At 42.0% G+C, this 18,832-nt stretch overlaps 1 protein-coding gene across 1 annotated transcript in view; it reads left to right on the top strand.

Annotated features, from left to right (window-relative positions):
- LOC111974179 (T-cell immunomodulatory protein-like) overlaps positions 1-18,832 on the top strand; it is a 126,410-nt gene that overhangs the window by 3,898 nt on the left and 103,680 nt on the right. The window lies entirely within an intron of this gene.

Raw genomic sequence — 18,832 nt, 5'->3', positions numbered from 1 at the left:
TGTCTGACCTACGGTAGGTCTTTTTGGGGTATTTGCTTACTGAGCTGTGACAATTTAACCAGAGCATAATCATTCATATTTAAGCTGCTAAGGGATTAGAAAGCATACTCTTTTGGACATGCCAGCCCAGCTGGAGAGAGCATCTTAAAGGTTAGCCTGTCTGTAATTTAGCAAGGAAGTCTATGTTACAGTTTGGTTTATGATTTATTTATTTGTATTTTTTCTGTGCTGGGGTGAGGATTGGAACTGTGGGTGTTGACCACTTTTGTAAAATGCAAGCAGGAATGTTACAACTCACAGATTCAACTAGTCAGTCAGTTTGAATGGCTGCTCGTTGCCTGCTTCTCATATTCATCTTGTGTAAGAGGCTGTAGACTAGAGCATCTGTCCTAGGGGGATTTTTGCCTAGGTCTACAGAGAAGCAGAGCCCTGAACCCCGGGGCACACGTCACACTGGCAGGAGCCTGGCACGAGTGCAGGCACCCAAACCAGGAGACTGCCCTGTCGCCATGGAAACGCTTTGTTGTTTCACTGATTGTCAGTCTGCAAATGTAAAAAGAAAATATATATAAAAACATTCAGACTATACACCTGTAGAGAAAATTGCTGCCGATTAGAAATAGCACTGAAATGTACAATTATATTGTCCTCTGCAATGAGTGTCTGGTGCAGCCACGTTTAGCTGTGAAGAGCTTAGTGTGGGAGTGAGGATGCTGCTTTTCAGGAGGAAATMAATTAGAGAATTAGGTGAATTAGAGCTCTGTCTTTCCACTGCACCTGCCAGCCTCTCTAAGCATGGGGAAAGAGAGACTGGGACATGACGGTATAGCCTGTACTAGAAATCAAGAGTGTGCAAAGTTGTTCCTATGTTTTCCAATACCCCATAGGATGCACAAAAGGGATTTGGACCAACACTTGCTTTCTTTGTGGCCTGGTCAGCAGCGTCACGGAGAGGTATTTTATTATCATGCGTCCTATCCAGGGATGATCAGAGGAGGGTCATCCCGTGTCGCGGCTCCAATTTTAGTGGTGTTTATAGCTGTAAACATACACAGCCGAGCTGCATCCAGTGACCCTCTACCCACGACTCCTTTCAAGAGATGTGAAATTGCTTCCTGTTCAACGTTGAGGCCTAATTTAAGCTGTAAATTGGACTGTCGAGCAGCCGCTGTCCCCCTCTACAGTATCACATGGCCAGTCTGTATCATGTCTCATCTCTCTCTTCCACTTCTGGTGTTTTCTGTTCAATCCTCCTCATCTACAGTTGAAGTCGGGAAGTTTACATACACTTAGGTTGGAGTCATTAAAACTCGTTTTTCAATCACTCCACAAATTTCTTGTTAACAAACTATAGTTGTGGAAAGTTGGTTAGGACATCTACTTTGTGCATGACACAAGTCATTTTTCTAACAATTGTTTTGACAGGTTATTTCACTTATAATTACACAATTCCAGTGGGTCAGAAGTTTACATACACTAAGTTGACTGTGCCTTTAAACAGCTTGGAAAATTCCAGAGAATTATGTCATAGCCTATCAGAAGCTTCTAAAGCCAATTGACATCATTTGAGTCAATTGTAGGTGTACCTGTGGATGTATTTCAAGGACTACCTTCAAACTCAGTGCCTCTTTGCCTGACATCGTGGGAAAATCAAAATAAATCAGCCAAGACCTCAGAAAACAATTGTAGACCTCCACAAGTCTGGTTCATCCTTGGGAGCAATTTCCAAACGTCTGAAGGCACCACGTTCATCTGTACAAACAATAGTAAGTAAGTATAAACACCATGGGACCACGCAGCCGTCATACCGCTCAGGAAGGAGACGCGTTCTGTCTCCTAGAGATGAACATACTTTTGTGCGAAAAGTGCAAATCAATCCCAGAACAACAGCAAAGGACCTTGTGTAGATGCTGGAGGAAACAGGCACAAAGTATCTATATCCACAGTAAAACGAGTCCTATATCGACATTACCTGAAAGGCCACTCAGCAAGGAAGAAGCCACTGCTCCAAAACCCCCCCATTAAAAAAGCCAGACTACAGTTTGCAACTGCACATGGGGACAAAGATCTTACTTTTTGGAGAAATGTCCTCTGGTCTGATGAAACAAAAATAGAACTGTTTGGCCGTGATGATCATTGTTATGTTTGGAGGAAAAAGGGGGAGGCTTGCAAGCCGAAGAACACCGTCCCAATCTTGAAGCACGGGGGTGGCAGCATCATGTTGTGGGGGTGCTTTGCTGAAGGAGGGACTGGTGCACTTCACAAAATTGATGGCATCATGAGGGAGGAAAATGACATGGATATATTGAAGCAACATCTGAAGACATCAGTCAGGAAGTGAAAGCCTGGTCGCAAATGGGTCTTGCAAATGGACAATGACCCCAAGCATACTTCCAAAGTTGTGGCAAAATGGCTTAAGGACAACCAAATCAAGGTATTGGAGTGGCCATCACAAAGCCCTGACCTCAATCCCATAGACAATTTGTGGGCAGAACTGAAAAAGCGTGTACGAGCAAGGAGGCCTACAAACCTGACTCAGTTACACCAGCTCTGTCAGCAGGAATGGGCCAAAATTCACCCAACTTATTGTGGGAAGCTTGTGGAAGGCTACCCGACACGTTTGACCCAAGTTAAATAATTTAAAGGCAATGCTACCAAATACTAATTGAGTATATGTAAACTTCTGACCCACTGGGAATGTGATGAAAGAAAATCAGAAAAAAAATATTCTCTACTATTATTCTGACATTTCACATTCTTAAAATAAAGTGGTGATCCTAACTGACCTAAAACATTTTTTACTCGGATTAAATGTCAGGAATTGTGAAAAACTGAGGTTAAATGTATTTGGCTAAGGTGTATGTAAACTTCCGACTTCAACTGTATGTTCTGGTAGTTTATTAAGATGAGCAGGTTGTGACAACTACAGATGGTTAAGTATCCCTGTAAAAAGGCTCCTAATTGGCTAATTCCGGCACACTTGAGTGGTTCTACTGCTACCAAGATCACCAAGTCAGTACTGACACAATAAGACGAGGAATAGATGCGTAACGTGCCAACGAGCTCCAATACTCCTATAGCATCATATAACAACCTTGAGGGATTTTTACATTTCATTTTATTTTGCTTGGTTATATTTTACTAGAAAGTTGAGGTTCCCTGGGGTTGGTATCACAGTTTTATATCTCTATAATGGTTTTGTTATGCCGGGGAATCGGAATGTGAGAACTCATTAGAAAAAGGTGGTAATTGCCAAATAATTATAAATGGCATTATGCTCAAAGACACCGAACCGATACTATCATATGGCTTGTCGCTAGGCAACGTGGCTTTGCAACGCTCCCCGCAGCATCCAATTAGGAATTGTTTTTTCTGTTAGAGAGAAGTTGATTGTTGGTGTAATGTAAGGGAAACAGATTTGCCTCATATCAACGTTACTGGATTGGGACTTTATAAAGGGATTCACTCATTGCAGAACTGGACAATTTTAAAAGGCATATTTAGTAGTTTGGCCTGTTTTGAGTCACTGTGTCACATTTTGCACGTTAGAAGCATTGCGTTTCTTTTTTATCAGACAGAATCATTTCTGGTTTCTGTAATATTGATTAGGCTACCATGTGTTTGGCATTGGCCTACCTGTTTTTAAAGATCTACTGTAGGCCTGCATGAAACATTCATAACATATGCTGTAAATTAACATGATATAACAGCCACACAGATTTTATACAGATATTGCAATCATGAAAGGATAAAATTAGCCTATGTCTCATAAAGGTATTGTACCGACCTTAACATGGAACAGTACATTCTGTCATGAATTCTAGACTTGCTTCCCAGTGTTCGGTACTCATTTGAATAATTACAGAATTAAAACGAGCACAGCGTGCTAGTGAGGGACCAGGCTTTGAGGTGCAATGTTTAAGTCTCTTGTTTAGTCTCTTCCGGAAAGCTGGCCGAGTATCGAACATACAGTACATTTGTTTACATCAGTTTGTATAGATACATGAATGAATAAATACAGCATCTAATTTCTCACTGTGTACAGTATGTCTGTGGCCTCTGGTTGTGCTGCTGTTTCCAGTGCAATCCTCTTATGTGTAGTACTCTCCCCCTCCAGGCTTATAGTGGTATATTAGCATAATACCAAACAGGGTTCATCCATAAAGACCAAACAAACAGCAGTATCTGCCTGAAGCTTAACACTAAATTGTTTGAATAAATCGTTTTTTATTGAAAGATCTACTGTATGCACTCACTCAACATGGAAAGATGTAACTGCTCTCTCTAAGTCAAATCTTTGTCAAACCCACATAGTTGTTCTGATTAAGTAGCTTGAGGGATGTCTGGAGCGAAGCCTTGTCCACTACAGGAATCAAATAGGTTTGCAAATACACACACACACACACACACACACACACACACTCTCTCTCTCTCCGACATGGTCACAATAACATTGCTCACATAGGCCTAAACATGTACGTAGGCTATACTCCACTGCAAGGATGGGATTCTTAAACTTGTTACAGGACTTCAGTGAGCAGTTAAACTCCTGTATTTGCTCCCCAGAAGTGGCAGAGAAATGGAATCCAGTGTATGAGGAGTTGGTGTAATCCCCCATAATGCACCTACGTTGTTCACTTAATGGTTTTATGAGATTATTTCTCCTCCGAATAGCATCTTTCCATTTTCTGGTGCCGTTGTGTCATGTTTGTGAATAAGGTGCTTTGGGTTGAAGGAACACGGTGTATATTGACAGGAATTGGCTTATGGAGGWTTTATTTATGGGATTTCACTTTTTTCCTGCCCTGAATTTCATGCTCTTCTRCGGAAGCTCACTTTGATGGAGTCTTTTGGGTTTGTCCCTAACTCYTTTTAATGTCAGTTACACAAACAAGCTGAATGGGGAAAACATTGATACAATATGGTATTTTATTTTAGAGATTATTGATTGCATGGAGAGTGTCAGTCCAGCTCTCGTGCATTTTTCTCCGGCCTGTGTAGTTGTTTTTTCATCCCTTGAAAGCTACATACAATATCGTACAAATACCAACAATATCTTGAAGGTTTTGTATCTCAATGCTGTCATTGCGTCTTTTAATGTCATGCCTAAATCCTCATTTGGGATTTGGCAAGTTAAATTGGTAGTTTCACGGTCTGATCAACTCCTCCCAGCAGAAGACAGAGCCACATTTCATTCAAGCTGGCCAGGCAGTCTGGATCTCTCCCTTCCCATCTTCCTTAATGGGACAATSGGCTGAGTGCTGGGTTACTGTCTTTGAGAGAAAACATAGCCATGTAGTGGGGAGAGTAAACCTCTCTAACTWCTGACTGTCCATGTCCTGTCCTTGCTCAAGCAGTAGTCATTGGAGCATAAGTGCCTGCCATTTTCAGCAGCACAGCAATTATTAATTAAAATGCTTCAAGTAAATGTCAATTTTTCATTTGTTCAGTTTTGCTGGCTGCATATTGTCTGCGGCTGTCATCAGAATGGRTATTTGGCTGCCATCGATTCGGCATGGCTGACGTTTCYAACGTCGCCTGCCTGATGTTCGGCAAGTCTGAAATTAAAACGATTTGTTTATTTTACCCAGGACCTGAGGAAAATAATAGATTTGAGCACTCCACTGTGAGATGAAGATCTCTTTCTAGTCCCATAGAGATGTACCCTGGATCCTCATGTCACACACAGATCTACTCTGGGATWTTGGCCTAGTTGTTTTTACCTCTTGTTTAGCCTGTATTTCTCCTCGGATCCTGAATTCTAMCTACACCAGTACTTTTCTTCAAGGATTTTGTGTTGGTTCAGGGATTCAGTAGCTCGACACTACACCGCCTGCTTATCTCCCGTGCTCTCACACCGGAAGGCTCTCTATGTCTGGTGGTTGTTGTATCCATTTCACTGATGACTGACATGACATTTCCTTTTGTAATGTCAAAGGCTTCTTTCTCCCGTGCAACAGCAGAAATGTGGACTGGAGTAGGGAGGTCAACATTTTACACTTTTTTGAATTTAACCTTCATTTAAGTAGGCAAGTCAGTTAAGAACAAATTCTTATCTACGAGAGAGAATGCATGAAAACACAATTGACACACCGATGAGAACAGAAAGGCCTATCTCAGTGCTCTGAATATTTAGCACACAAACACAATTCTGACTTAATTTTTGCCTKATTGTGGGCTGCCTAATTCAACCCATATTTCCCTTCTGAGTCCTCACTCGTTCACAAATTGACATGCGGCCTCCAACCCCTGGACAGAGAAATGAGATCAAACTCACTTGGCCCTGCGTGATCCCATCTCCTCTCCGGCCTGAGGGGTGAAGCGCTCTTTCCCCCCCTCTCTGTTCCCCTCCGTCTGTCACTGAGCGGGGAATTGGAGTCACAGCTTGTTTGCTGAGTAACAGTCTAACAAATATGCTGCTCAGGGGCATTAAAGCCTATGGAGAGGGGCAGCCTAAAAGCAACCCTCTCCAATCTCAGCTAATGGGAGTGGGCACAGCAGTGATAACTGCAGACAGGTGGGGCTTGGGAGGTGTCTGGATTCATAGGACACTAATGCAGAGGAATGTCATGTTTGGTTTACAGCATTGCTGGCACAGGGGCTGAGGAGGCTCTGAGCTTTAGGCAATAACCACTGGTTAAATGCAGGTAGGGTAGAGAAGCCTTACTGTGGATTTGCATTAATATGGTTTAACTAGTTCTAAATGCAGTTGGCCTATTGATGCAACTTTAACAGTTGCATCATTCTGAAATGGGATGCTGTGATAATCGTGTAGATTGGTTATTACTGACTATTATGTACTTTGTTTTCATACACCCTCGTATTATTGTTCTCATACCTTACGCACCATTCATGTAGCTATCTTCGTCAAGACAACCCATTAACTGTATATTTCCCCATTGGAAAAACAAAGAAAATATTTCACAACAAAGCCCTGGTTAATTTGACATCTTTTTGTTTGACAACTGTCAGCTGTTTGACTCCTCCTCGTTAGGTCATAGCCCTGTTCTCTGTGTGAATGTGTTCTCTCTGGCARGGAGGAAACCTCTCAGGAGACTGCCTTCCTCTGACTCCAAATATAAAGCACCCTATTTGAATAAATGAACAATGGTGGGAGAGAAAAGCCACCAAGACTGCTCATTAACAGCCCTGAACCTTGCTGAACCCCATGGCTTGTGTGAGAGAGGTTGTCAACGCCAGCCTACTGTAGCACATGCTGAAGACAGTAGGGATGGCTGAGCATCCCACATACAGTGTGAGAATTGTGTGAAACTTGAGAAAGAGAGAGCTGTGGATGCACTATAATTAGCTACAAATCTGCTCACCCCCATTTTTCATCAGCTGCTGTTTGTTTGTTTGTTTCCTCTTCATTTTATCTAAACAGAATCTCTCTACAATTACCAGTCCTTAGTGGCTGACCGAYAGATTTATATTGCTCTTTAATCATCATAGTGGGAGAATGGAAGGAGGAGGAGATTTCATGTTTCATGAAATTTAGTTAGTCCCAAACTCATAATTTGGCCTGCTGACATGACTCTGCTGCTCCTCTGTGACTATATTGACTATATGATAACCTAGTAGGAGTGCTTTCTTGCCGTTAGTGCTGAGCGATTTAGTGCTTTTTGAGGTGGGTTCGGTTTCCGTCCGATTTATTAAAAAAGTAATCACGGTTATCCATTTCCGTTTGGATATTTTGTTTCGACATTATATGCACTATGCATTGTGTGTGTTGAATGCTCTAACAACACTGAATTAAACCGTTAATAAAAGTCCCTTGGTGTTAGTTACTGCCCATTTACTGCTTATCACTTATTAACCAACATTTATTCACATTACTTTACTTGAATAAAATATTTTATTTGATGACTTTATCATTTCATTCCAAGTCATCATCTCATCTCTTTAGATCTGCTGCCTATACTGTCTGACAAAATCACAATTTTAGTAGTTCTTCAAAGTATTTCTATTTATTTAATTTAACCTTTTATTTAACTAGGCAAGTCAGTTAAGAACAAATTCTTATTTACAATGACGGCCTAGGAACCGTGGGTTAACTGCCTTGTTCAGGGGCAGAATGACAGATTTTTACTTTGTCAGCCCAGGGATTTGATCTAGCAACCTTTCGGTTACTGGCKCAACATTCTAACCACTAGGCTACCTGCTGCCCCACGGAATTTCACGTGTCAAACTCATTCCATGGAGGGCCGAGTGTCTGCGGGTTTTTGCTCAAACCTTGTACTTGATTGATGAATTAAGYTCACTAATTAGTAAGGAACTCCAATCACGTGGTTGTCTAGGTCTTTAATTGAATGGAAAAACCAAAAAGCCGCAGACACTCGGCCCTCTGTGGAATGAGTTTGACACCCCTGACTTAGATCATGTATTTTCAGGCTCGCGAAGCAACTGCTTTCTATCCCTCTTGATCGCACGTCTCTCTTCTCTCAGTCTCTGTGTCTGCTCCACACAGACCGGACAAGTTTAAGCCGCCGCGCAATTGATTATGGTCATTGTAGTTAATTACCATGTTTTCGTAAAAATAAAAAATAAATATATATATATATATACACATACAGTTAGTTGGAAGTTTATATGCACCTTAGCCAAATACCTTTAAACTCAGTGTTTTCACAATTCCTGACATTTAATCCTAGTAAAAATGCCCTGTTTTAGGTCAGTTAGGATCACCACTTTATTTTAAGAATATGAAATGTCAGAATTATTTATTCATCACATTCCCAGTGGGTCAGAAGTTTACATACACTCAATTAGTATTTGGTAGCATTGCCTTTTAAATTGTTTAACTTGCGTCAAATGTTTCAGGTAGCCTTCCACAAGCTTCCCACAATAAGTTGGGTGAATTTTGGACCATTCCTCCTGACAGAGCTGGGGTACTGAGTCAGGTTTGTAGGCCTCCTTGCTCCACACGCTTTTTCAGTTCTGCCCACAAATGTTCTATAGGATTGAGGTCAGGGCTTTGTGATGGCCACTCCAATACCTTGACTTGGTTGTCCTTAAGCCATTTGCCACAACTTTGGAAGTATGCTTGGGGTCATTGTCCATTTGGAAGACCCATTTGCGACCAAGCTTTAACTTCCTGACTAATGTCTTGAGATTTAGCTTCAATACCACATAATTTCCTCCCTCATGATGCCATCTATTTTGTGAAGTGCACCAGTCCCTCTTGCAGCAAAAGTACCCCGACAACATGATGCTGCCACCCCCGTGCTTCACGGTTGGGGTGGTGTTCTTTCGGCTTGCAAGCCTCCCCTATTTCCTCCGAACATAACGATGGTCATATGGCCAAACAGTTCTATTTTTGTTTCATCAGACCAGAGAGCATTTCTCCAAAAGTACGATATATGTCCCCATGTGCAGTTGCAAACCGTAGTCTGGCTTTTTAGGTCGGTTTGGAGCAGTGGCTTCTTCCTTGCTGAGTGGCCTTTCAGGTTATGTGATATAGGACTCATTTTACTGTGATATAGATACTTTTGTACCTGTTTCCTCCAGCAATCTTCACAAGGTCCTTTGCTGTTGTTCTGGGATTGATTTGCACTTTTACGCACCAAGGTACGTTCATCTCTAGGTGACGGAATGCATCTCCTTCCTGAGCGGTATGACGGCTGGTGGTCCCATGTGTTGTGTACTTGCGTACTATTTTTGTACAGATGAACATGGTACCTTCAGCATTGGAAATTGCTCCCAAGGATTAACCAGACTTGTGGAGGTCTACAATTTAGCTGATTCTTTTGATTTCCCATGAAGTCAAGCAAAGAGGCACTGAGTTTGAAGGTAGGCCTTGAAATACACCACAGGTACACCTCCAATTGACTCAAATGATGGCAATTAGCCTAACAAAAGCTTCTAAAGCCATGGCATAATTTTCTGGAATTTTCCAAGCTGTTAAAGGCACAGTCAACTTAGTGTATGTAAACTTCTGAACCATCTGGAATTGTGATACAGTGAATTATAAGTGAAAAAATCTGTCTGTAAACAATTGTTAGAAAAATGTATTGTGTCATGCACAAAGTAGATGTTCCTAACCGACTTGCCAAAACTATAGTTTGTTAACAAGAAATTTGTGGAGTGGTTGAAAAATGAGTTTTAATGACTCCTACTTAAGTGTATGTAAACTTCCGACTTAACTGTATTTATATATATATATATTATATAAGTATGGTTAATTTCAGCACTAATAGTCTTTAACTTTGAGTATGAACATGTGCAATGTTTTCAACTCTGGGGTGTAACATCCATTGATGGATTCAGAGAATATAGTTTGCAGAGAAGATTCTCCTCAATCAGAAACGCAATACTCTGAATGCTCTGGGGGTTCATTTACCATGAGGTTTAATCTGGAATTGCATTGATTAGCTGTTTAGCAAGAAATGTGCTCATGCTACCATACTCTTGCAGCTCTATCTTACCAAAGGCTGCAAACTGCAGTGGCAGACGGTCTGCGACTGACATAAAAACACAATAACAGCCACCTCGGCTCACAGCGAGACTATTTGCATGTTTGCTTCTGTCTTGCAGCTCAAGCTATTGAACTATCCTTACCTTAATCCTCAATTCTTAGCTGAAGGTCCCCGTCTAGGATTTACCCAGCAATAATGAAGGATGTCAGGCAGAAAAAAGTGTGAGAGAAAGAGAAGCTAGATGCAAGTGGTTGGGGAGGGAGAGAATGCCCCCCCCCCCCCCCCTCTATTATGCACTGTGTCAAGCCCCACTTTCCAACCTGGGTAGAGATCAGAACGGTGGCTCTGTTTATTCACAAGGTAATGTGATGAAGGGATATTATGGAGCTGTATCCCTGCTCCCGTTCTGTATAATGGAATTGAGAGCTATAATAAAGTCCAAGTCAAACTGTCAGCAGATGCCTTAAATTGCGTGGCTATGAATAACTCCAAAGCATCCCTCTCAAACTACACACATAGGCCTAGTGTTTTCATTGAAAATAAGTCAAATTGAGGATCGATTTTAGATAGAAGCTATATTCCTTCTAGATTGGATCTGGAGATTCTTTCCGGAGTCATCTGCATACCCAACATGTAGAAGCCAACAACATTGATTTGCTTTGCTTTAGAATCTCCCACTCTCCTTCTCAAGACCGTCTACAGCCCACTCTTCTCATGCTGTTTGTCTGCCGTAGTTGCTGTAACGTACGCCAGCTTTCTGTATCAGAGAAATGAACTCGTCACTTTGTGTCTCCTTCCTCCACTCAGAAAGATGGGCAACAGGGAAGGTCAGTGTATATAGAGTATTGGAGAAGACGAGGGATTTCTCCAGAGTTGTCTCCTCTTCCCTAGAGGACCCCACTCCCTTTCTGTGGGTCTCCCTGTCTACCAACATGTGTTCATGATGCCTCAGGAAAAATCTGCTCCAAAGCAGAGCACGAGGAAGAGTTTGCAAACCCATCATAGGGCCAGGTATTCRTAACACTGAGAGTATGGATGTGGGGGATGGCACTCCACACAGTGCTCTCGATTAAACACTCTCACTAGACTTAATTGAATATTTCTAACAAAGCTGCGGGATAATGTTTCCACTTCTCAAACATGAGCTCTCTTCCTCTGCTTTTTTTAACGTTTCTCATTGTAATCTGTATTAGATAGATCATCTGTGTAACACAGCAAGCCAGATGGATAGATACACGTTTTTTTTGTGTAAATTTATGTTTTGTAACTACATTTGGGATCATGCTTTGCGCCTTTCTCCAAACTGTTTGCATAGTCATTTCATGATTAATTGTCAGTTCCATAGACACTAATCAATCAAGTAATTCCCATAACATGTCATGTTTAGCTGCTGCATTGCAGTTTCTATGTAGACCTGTATGTGTGAAGTCTGTCGGGGCATGAATAGAACAACAACTTTTTATGGCATGTTTCCCCTAAAGGTATAATCTAAAATGTGCTCGTTAATATTTTAATCGTGGAGTTCTTTGAAATATGCATGCCATAATGGAGAGGTAGTATGCCAAGCCGGGCTTGAAAAACACACAAACAACCACAGAATAGAGCACAGAGGCTTTCGCAGTGCATGCTGGGAAACCTCCGGCAGCCAATGAAGAAAAGGCGCTGTGTGAAATGCTGGATTGGTCCACATGTACAAGTGGTCTAAAATGAGAATGTYAAATTAACACTGTTAATCAAGACTYTATAAATAATTTCTCTATAATTTGAATCTAATTTCATCTGGGGCTCTGGAACATGATCAATAATCACTTCTTTTTTTTATGTCACTCCATATTATTATCAGTGACACTCCTGATTATTCAATTAAGGAGGCAGTAAGACTGAAAGGACACTTGATTTGAGCTGATTGAATGGGCTACATCAGGCTCCATGATAAGGAGGTAAGCAGATACCCAGTCATCGGATCTGTAATGGCTGGCTCAAATCGACTATGGTTATCCTGCAAGTAACAATTAGCCTACCTCATCTGTAAATATATTCATGGTCTTGTGTGTTTTCTTCGATTTTTCTATTCTTAGGAGGAGAATATTAACTGAATAAAACATAATCACCCCTAATCCAAGAGAGGAGGTGGGAGAAACAATCAACTGATTTAAAGATGAGCACTTTGGAATTAAGATGTTCGAAATTYCTTTGTTATGATTTTCTGCTTTGTAGGTTTTCATCCACAGATGCATCTGATTTTTACTCCAATGCCACAGCTTGTTAGTCTTGMTGTAGTTAAACAATCTGTTCTCTATTTTAAAGCTGCAATATGTCACTTTTTTGGCGACCCGACCGATTTCACGTAGAAATGTAAGTTAGAGATCTTTCATTCTCATTGAACACAGGTATTAAGAAGCAGTAGATCTGTTTTATGTGCGCTATTTCTATGCTTCCCGTTCTTAAGTTTRGTTTTTGCATCTATTACTTTCGGTTTTGTAAACCAGATGAAAATACAATATTTTTGGTTATGGAAAATGGTACAATGATTCTTTACACTATACTTGCTTGTTTTGTGACAAACTGAATTCAGCAATACTATTAGATTTTTAGCAACTAGGAAATGCCGGAGCGATTTCTACTTAGGACACCTTTTAATAATTAAGACTGTTTCTTTAATTAGCTTTGTGGTTGCAATCCTGCAACTAGACTGTGACATGACATATCACTTAGAGCCCAGAGCCTTTACTCATACCTGAATWATGCATTTGCCAGTACTGTATATCAACCTGCAAGTTTATGCACCTTTTTGTAATTAGTTTTGTATTTTAAGGTCATGATGAATGGCTTTCCCTAATGAATTATTCTCGGGAACCCAGACCCTAGGCAACAGCAGTGATTAGGGTCTGGGATGAATGACGGACTCTCTTGGTAACTTCGAAAAGGGGGGAGGGGGGAAATCTGGGGAGGGTCCTCCTCAGACAGACAAATCACGAGGCATGCCGGAATGTTGCGATTCGATACCGTTTGCCGGTATAAAGCAGTGGTTTTAGTGAAGGTAGTTGACYCAAACTATCCACTTGAGAAATGCACTCATTAAAAGTAACCTCCGTTATTTCCATCTTGCTAARTACTATTTTGTGTCTGGGGGATGTGAGCAACAAGTGGATAAGGCCGTGACGTCGGCAGTGTCGTAGTTCCTCTATGCCAAACRGACGTTGTGTCCGTACASACGTGTCGACAGGAAATTTGATACAATAAGGGAGGCAACCTGTCTGTTTATAGAGACTTCTAATGAATAGGATAGGCCTATTTTTAATATACGGCATGAAAAAGGTGAAGAAAAGCTACATAGTTCACTCTTATTATCACTGTGTAGAGGTGGACAGTAACTACTGCCGTCTTCACTGACTTTTAATTAACCCAAGCTTTCACAACTGTCATAACACAGAAAGAAGATGAGCACAAGTTCCAAATCCTATCACTTTGATATAAATACTTTGGAATATTTTACCATGACATGTATTTTATGTTCATCAGTACTTATCCATGCGTAATGGAATTCATCAAATCCTGTCTTGATATTATCTACAATTTGTGTTCCACTGGCGTTCTTGCCACAACCACATTTTTGTTTTATTAGTRGTATGTACGGGATACACATGGTACACACCGTCTAATGAAATGCTTACTTGCATGTTCCTTCTCGACAAATAAACAACAACAATAACGAATAGTAAAAGATAAGAATAGGAACATGAAGTAAATGGCTCAGTAGAATAAAATAAACATTTTAGCATAAGTATAATACAGGAAGGCACAATTTATAGTCCAATATTTACACTTGGGGAGAGGCAAGTATTTTGGAGGGCAAGTATTTTCAATTGTGCAGTATTTAGCAATCATAGTAAGAGTCTGATAGCGGTAGTTGTGGTGTGTGTGTGTGTGTGTGTGTGTCTGCGCGCTAAGATGTGGAGCATCAGAGCAGGTGGGCAGACCAGTTGAAGTGTTAGGCAGTGTGATGTCTTGTAGATAGAAACTGTTCTGACCTCATGCTCCGATACTGTCTTCCCCACGATAAGGGAATGAACAGCTTATGGCTGGGGTGTGTGGGGTTTTTGAAAATGCTGCGGGCCTTACTCCGGCARTGTTTCTAGTAGATGTCCTGGATGGGTGGGAGCACATCCCATTTATATTGTGTTATATCGACTACTACTGGGTTTTCCTGATATCCATCTTACTCAAATAGTGGTGCCATTGTAAAAAGTGTAGTATGCGTACAACTGTGTAAAACCAAGTGACGGAAGAAGTTTATACAGCCGTTTTTATTTTACTGGGCTGAGGTCTTTTATAGAGCCACTGAGGTATGTCCGTTATTGTGAACCAGGGAGAGGAGGAGGATGGAGAGGAGTAGGAGGAGTGGCCCGTGGGGACTGTAAGTGTTTACAGGATTTCTCAGTGATGTGGAGAGCTCCCCTGCCTCGTCCATGCRCCCTCTAATCAGACAGGCAGATAGACACCCACTGCTAGTTGGGGAGAGCTTCCTTTATAGCCTGATTATTGAACCTGTTTACTCCTCATCAGCAGACTGCAGYAGGCTACACACTCCACATGGGTCACACGTCTGAAGATCACAGATGGAGTGAGAGAGAGACTCATGAAAAGTGAGAATGCAGCTAAACTCAGCAGTTCCTTCAGCAACACACTATGAAATGTATAGTAGTGTCTGTCTCCAAAGGTCTCTATCTATCTGTATGGATAACCTCTCCACCCCACTCCTCGCTGTATCTACTGCCCACAGTGAGACCATTGATCAAAGCAGCCGCTCTGTGGGTGAGATTATTGCTCCCTTCCATGAAAAGGGCATCTGCCTGCATGAAGGCAGATTAAAGGCCCATGTGTTGTGTGGAATTTTCTTTGTGTGCCTTCCATTTTGCCACACTTAGGCTTATCACAGTTAGATGTTGGATTTCCATGGGCGGTATGAAGCAGACACTGCATGAGTGGAATAGGAATATTGACTAAAGAGTAAAGGACAGCACTCTACTCCAAAAATCTGTTTAATATCTCACTGAAATTGGAAGACACCATCCAAATTATCATGCTGTCTTTTACAGTGCACAGAATATAAGTGCTTTTCACTTATTATGACTAATGTATTTCTATATGGAGAAGACACATTGGACCCTGCAGGCATTTTTTCCCTGCCACCCTGATAATGTTAGACGCGTTGAGAATTTTWATTTAGTATTTTGTCTTGCATGTGATATCTCACAATAGATTAATTAATAACTGTAGGGATAGGGATCCCAGCTAAGTTGTTCTATCCTTTTTCCTTCTTTCTTAGTGTTGTTGCTGAGTTCCCCCAGCCCTGAGCTTAACAGGGAGCCCACAAAGAGCCAAAGGGCTCATCACTACCATTAGTTAATGTACACATAGCTTTTCTGCAGACTGAAGGTTGCTTCTAAAAGTGCAGCATCATTTAGAATTAAAATTGAGAGAGAAATTAAGAATAATTGCTGCGGAGCGGATGTCAAAAGAAAAGCACTGAAATATGTACAGTACCAGTCAACAGTTTGGACACACCTACTCATGCAAGGGTTTTTCTTTATTTTTACTATTTTTTTAGATTGTAGAATAATAGTGAAGACATCAAAACTCTGAAATAACACATATGGAATCATGTAGTAACCAAAAAAGTGTTAAACAAATAAAAATATGTTATACGTTTTAGATTCTTCAAAGTAATTCAAAGTTCTAAAGGCACTCACACATCTGATCTTTTTTGCAGGTGCATGGTAAAAGTGGAATAAAATGAGAGAGAAAAAGAAACCCGCATACTGCTCTTGATAGTAACACTGCTCTTTAATAAGCTTTACATATCGGATTCTTCAAAGTAGCCACCCTTTGTCTTGATGACAGCTCTGCACACTCTTGGCATTTGCTCAACCAGCTTCACCTGGAATGCTTTTCCAACAGTCTTGAAGGAGTTCCCACATATGCTGAGCACTTGTTGGCTGCTTTTCCTTCACTCTGTGGTCCAACTCATCCCAAACCATCTCAATTTGGTTGAGGTCGGGTGATTTGTGGAGGCCAGGTCATCTGATGCAGCACTCCATCACTCTCCTTCTTGGTCAAATAGCGTGTTGGGTCATTGTCGTGTTGAGCGCAAACCAGATGGGYTGACGTATCGCTGCAGAAGGCTGTGGTAGCCATGCTGGTTAAGTGTGCCTTGAATTCTAAATAAATCCCTGACAGTGTCACCAGCAAAGCACCYTCACACCTCCTCCATGCTTCACGGTGGGAACCACACGTGCGGAGATCATCRGTTCAGCTACTCTGCGTCTCACAAAGACACYGCGGTTGGAATCAAAAATCTCACATTTGGACCGGTCTAATGTCCATTGCTRGTGTTTCTRGGCCAAAGCAAGTCTCTTCTTCTTGTTGTTGTCCTTTAGTAGTGGTTTCTTTGCAGAAATTKGACTATGAAGGCCTGATTTACGCATTCTCSTCTGAACAGTTGATGTTGAGATGTGTCTGTTACTTGAACTCCGTGAAGCATTTATTTGGGCTGGAATTTCTGAGACTGGTAACGCTAATGAACGTATACTCTGCAGCATAGGTAACTCTAGGGCTTCCTTTCCTGTGGTGGTCCTCATGAGCCAGTTTCATCATAGCGCTTGATGGTTTTTGTGACTGCACTTGAAGAAACCTTCAAAGTTCTTGAAATTTTCCAGATTGACTGACCTTCATGTCTTAAGGTAATGATGGACTGTCATTTCTCTTTGCTTATTTGAGCTGTTCTTGCCATAATACACATTAAGGTTGCCTTTGTGCCCAAGAACACTACAGACCAGTAGCACTCATGTCCGTAGCCATGAAGTGATTTGAAAGGCTGGTAATGGCTCACATCAACACCATTATCCCAGAAACCCTAGACCCACTCTTATTTGCATACCGCCCAAACAGATCCACAGATGATGCAATCTCTATTGCACTCCACACTGCCCTTTCCCACCTGGACAAAAGGAACACCTATGTGAGAATGCTGTTCATTGACTACAGCTCAGCGTTCAACACCATAGTACCCTCAAAGCTCATCACCAAGCTAAGGAACCTGGGACTAAACACCTCCCTCTGCAACTAGATCCTGGACTTCCTGACAGGCCGCCCCCAGGGTGGTGAGGGTAGGTAGCAACACATCTGCCACGCTGATCCTCAACACTGGAGCTCCCCAGGGGTGCATGCTCAGTCCCCTCCTGTACTCCCTGTTCAATGACTGCGTGGCCAAACACGACTCCAAAACCATCATTAAGTTTGCTGARGACACAACAGTGYTAGGCCTGATCACAGACAACGACGAGACAGCCTATAGGGAGGAGGTCAGAGACCTGGCCGGGTGGTGCCAGAGTAACAACCTATCCCACAACGTAACCAAGACTAAGGAGATGATTGTGGACTACAGGAAAAGGAGCACCGAGCATGCCCCAATTCTCATCGACGGGGCTGTAGTGGAGCAGGTTGAGAGCTTCAAATTCCTTGGTGTCCACATCAACAACAAACTAGATTGGTCCAAACACACCAAGACAGTCGTGAAGAGGGCACGACAAAGCCTATTCCCCCTCAGGAAACTAAAAAGATTTGGCATGGGTCCTGAGATCCTCAAAAGGTTCTACAGCTGCAACATCGAGAGCATCCTGACCGGTTGCATCACTGCCTGGTATGGCAATTCCTCGGCATCCGACCGCAAGGGACTTCAGAGGGTAGTGAGTACGGCCCAGTACATCACTGGGGCAAAGCTGCATGCCATCCAGGACCTCTACACCAGGCGGTGTCAGAGGAAGGCCCTAAAAATTGTCAAAGACCCCAGCCACCCCAGTCATAGACTGTTCTCTCTACTACCGCATGGCAAGCGGTTCCGGAGTGCCAAGTCTAGGACAAAAAGGCTTCTCAACCGTTTTTACCCCCAAGCCATAAGAATCCTGAACAGGTAACCAAATGGTTACCCGGACTATTTGCATTGTGTGCCCCATCAAGTCCTCTTTTACGCTGCTGCTACTCTCTGTTTATCTTATATGCATAGTCACTTTAACTATACATTCATGTATATACTACCTAAATTGGCCCGACCAACCAGTGCTCCCGCACATTGGCTAACCGGGCTATCTGCATTGTGTCTCACCACCRGCCAACCCCTCTTTTTACGCTTCTGCTACTCTCTGTTCATCATATATGCAGTCCCTTTAACCATACCTACATGTACATACTACCTCAATAAGCCTGACTAACTGGTGTCTGTATATAGCCTTGCTACTCTCTTTTCAAATGTCTTTTTACTGTTGTTTTATTTCTTTACTTACCTACATACACACACACACACACACACACCTTTTTTTCCCGCACCATTGGTTAGAGCCTGTAAGTAAGCATTTCAC

Source organism: Salvelinus sp. IW2-2015, linkage group LG15, assembly GCF_002910315.2.
Source record: "Salvelinus sp. IW2-2015 linkage group LG15, ASM291031v2, whole genome shotgun sequence".
In the NCBI taxonomy this organism is placed as follows: domain Eukaryota; kingdom Metazoa; phylum Chordata; class Actinopteri; order Salmoniformes; family Salmonidae; genus Salvelinus; species Salvelinus sp. IW2-2015.
This window is presented reverse-complemented; position numbering and strand designations above follow the sequence as displayed.